We start from the raw sequence: 3452 nt of genomic DNA on the forward strand, positions 1-3452 counted from the left end.
TTATCATCTATAAGTTAATCTAAACCATTCTTGAACCAATATTTTCGAGGATAAGACCTGAAAAATTCAGTTGGTATTTACTTCACAAGTTCATGGATAGAGTTGAAAGGGATATTAGGGCTTTACCTCCCTCATTTTATTGATTAGGAAACTGAGATCCAGAGAAATTAAGTGACAAATGACAGAAATGGCTTCATAAGAAAAAAAGCATATTTGGGAAGTAAAGAGATGGGTGTCTGAGAAAGAGACCTACAGACCAGTGTCTCAAGACTTTGCATGGCACATTCTTTCCGTAAAAATGTTTTAGAGTGTATTTACAATGTCTATTTATTTACAGATTGCTTACATGTACTACTGCACTAAACATGTACATTAAAATGTACACAAAATATAATTAAAGGGTTGAGATAAAGATGAGATAATATTTGATCCTAGAGCTATTAGGGGGCCATTGGATTCGATTCAAGTAGGGGACACATGTGGTCCAACTAATGCTTTAGGAAAAGCATCTTTGACCTAGGTATGGAGGATGGATTGGATAAGGGTGAGTTTGACTCATGCAGAGACTTTTAGGAACTGGAGGGCAAAAGCATGGCGAGGAGGTTTTAGGTGAAGACTAATAGAAGCAATATTTCATCAGAGAATATCATATAGTACTTGGATTGAAAAAAAGAAATAGACAAAAAAATTTGGGAAACAGATAACAAGCCTGGCTTAGTAGTATGATATAGTTGTGACAAGTGATGCCAATTATCTGAAAATCTTCTCGAGCAAGCTCTCTCTCTCTCTCTCTGTCTCTCTCTGTCTCTCTGTCTCTCTCTCTCTCTCTCCAGTGCAGAGCAATTAATAATTTATTTATTTGAAACACCCTCTGTCTTAGTACTGATTCTAAAAGTGGCAAGGGCTAGGCAATTGGGGTTAAGTAATTTGCAAATGGGTCCACATAGCAAGGAAATATCAGAGGCCAAATTTGGACCCAGGACCTCCCAACTGCCTGTAGGCCTGGCATTCTATCCACTGTGCTACCTAGCTTCCCCTCTTTATTTTCTTTAATGAAAATTGTATCTGTCAAAATTTGGAAGAACCAGTGAGAGGAAGTGACATTCAAAATCTGATTCATATCAACAAGCAGTGGCTGGAGTGGAGATGATGAGATCCCTGGGGAGAAGCAATCAGTCCATCTCAGTACTTGTAATAGAAGAAAGGAAAGCTCTGGGTGTGGTCTGATATATGCTCAAACTTTGGGGAAAGTCTAATGGTTTCAGAGAAAGAATACAGTAACTCCGATGGACTAACATTCTCCAGGAAAAGTAAGTTTAGGAGAGATTTGAAACTCTCAGTAATGAAACTAAAGCCCCAATGGGAACAATTCTTTAAATGGCTATCTATATTATTGTGTAATATTACATTGGCCATCTTTTGTTTTGTTTTTTTAAAGATGTGTACAGAAAATGGAAGCCAGAGAAGCTAACAAGAAGATGGAAAAAAAGGGGAAGCATGGCATGGTGTGCTAGGAATAACATTTACTACAGTCCATGCCATAGAGGCTAGTTTTCCCCTAAGAATCAAGGAAGTTTTCTCAAGACTTGATTAGTCTAGGAAAATAGGGTTTAAGCTTGATATAGATCCCAATCATTGAGAATATAAAAAAAGATCAGCCCACAATGAATCAGGGTCTGACTGGTTCAATGTCCCACTGCCATGGAAGTCAATACCATCTTCTTTTTTTTTCTCTTTTTAAAATTTATTTTTAAAATCCCCCCCCCCCATAGTTACATGATTCTTTTTGTACTCTTCCCCTCTTGATAGACAAAGAACATTTGATTCACTCTTTGCAATGAATTCTTTTAATGCCATTTGGGCACAACTCCAAATTGCCTTGTAGAATGGTTGGATCAATTCACAATACCAACAATGCACTAGTGTCCTAATTTTGCCACATCCCTCCAAAATTTATTATTTTCCTTTACTATCATGTTGGCCACTATGCTAGGTGTAAGGTTGCTTTGATTTGCATTTCTCTAATCAGAAGGGATTTAGAACATTTTTTTCATGTGATTATTGATAGTTTTGATTTCTTCATCTGAAAACTGCCTATTCATATTCCTTGACCACTTATCAGTTGGGGATGATTTGATTTCTTATACATTTGACTTAGTTCCTTGTATGTTAAAGAAATTAGACCTTTGTCAGAGAATTTTGTTATAATTTTTTTCCAATTTGTTGCTTCCCTTCTAATTTTGATTGCATTGGTTTTGCTTGTACAAAACCCTTTTAATTTAATATAATTAAAATTATTCATTTTACATCTTATAATGTTCTCTATCTCTTGCTTGGTCTTCAATTCTTTTCTATTCCATAGATCTGAAAGGTAAACTATTCCATGTTCACTTAATTTACTCATAATATCACTTGTTATGTTTAAATCATATACCCATTTTGAACTTATCTTGGTATAGTATGAGATATTGATCTGAACCTAATTTTTTCCATACTGTTTTCCAGTTTTTCCAGCATTTTTTTTTAATCAAAGAGTGGGTTCTTACTCCCAAAGCTGGGATCTTTGGTTTAGCGAACACTAGATTTCTGAGGCTATTTACCCTTAATCTATTCCATTGATCCGCTCTTTACTTCTTAGCCAGTACCATATTGTTTTGATGATCACTTCTTTATAGTACAGTTTAAGATCTGTTACTGCTAGACCCCTCTCCTTCACATTTTTTTTTCATTAATTCTCTTGATATTCTTCATCTTTTGTTCTTCCAAATGAATTTTCTTATTATTTTTCTAATTCTATAAAATAGTTTTTAGGTAGTTTGATAGGAATGGAATTGAATCAATAAATTAATTTAGGTAGGATTGTCATTTTTATTACATTAGCTCATCCTACACATGAGCATCAGTGCTTTTCCTATTGTTAAATCTATGTTTATTTGTGTGGAAAGTGTTTTGTAATTGTGATCATATAATCCCTGTGTTTGGGCAGATTCCTGAATATTTTATGTTCTCTAGAATGATTTTAAATGGAGTTTCTCTTTCTAACTCTTGCTGCTGGTTTTTGTTGAAAAATGTGGAATGCTTTACAAATTTGTGTGTCATCCTTGTGCAGGGACCATGCTAACCTTCTCTCTATATCACTCCACGTTTAATATGTGCTGCTGAAGCGAGCATTCAACACTATCTTCTGATGGAACACCAGGCACAACTTTGCATGGAAACGAACTAGGCAGAGACCACTAGAACTCATGTTAGATACTTGTTAAACATCATTTTAAGTAAACTTTCTCTTTGCACGTAAACTTGTTGCTGTTGTTTGGGCTCCAAGTGTCTCATTTTAATTCAATCCTAGACCTAAACCACCATCAGACTAGCCTTAGTCAGCACCGGTCCCCATGTGGTCTATAAGAATAGTGTCAAGAAGCTCAGGAAGGAGATGAGGCAGGAAGGAAAAG

General features: G+C 35.5%; 1 non-coding gene across 1 annotated transcript; it reads right to left on the reverse strand.

Moving 5' to 3' along the window:
• Nucleotides 1–3064: 3064 nt before the first annotated feature.
• Nucleotides 3065–3169, reverse strand: LOC130458597 (U6 spliceosomal RNA). Its single transcript, XR_008918013.1, has one exon. It is a non-coding gene; the product is annotated as a U6 spliceosomal RNA (small nuclear RNA).
• Nucleotides 3170–3452: the final 283 nt, after the last annotated feature.

The sequence above is a fragment of the Monodelphis domestica genome, chromosome 3 (assembly GCF_027887165.1).
Source record: "Monodelphis domestica isolate mMonDom1 chromosome 3, mMonDom1.pri, whole genome shotgun sequence".
NCBI lineage: Eukaryota > Metazoa > Chordata > Mammalia > Didelphimorphia > Didelphidae > Monodelphis > Monodelphis domestica.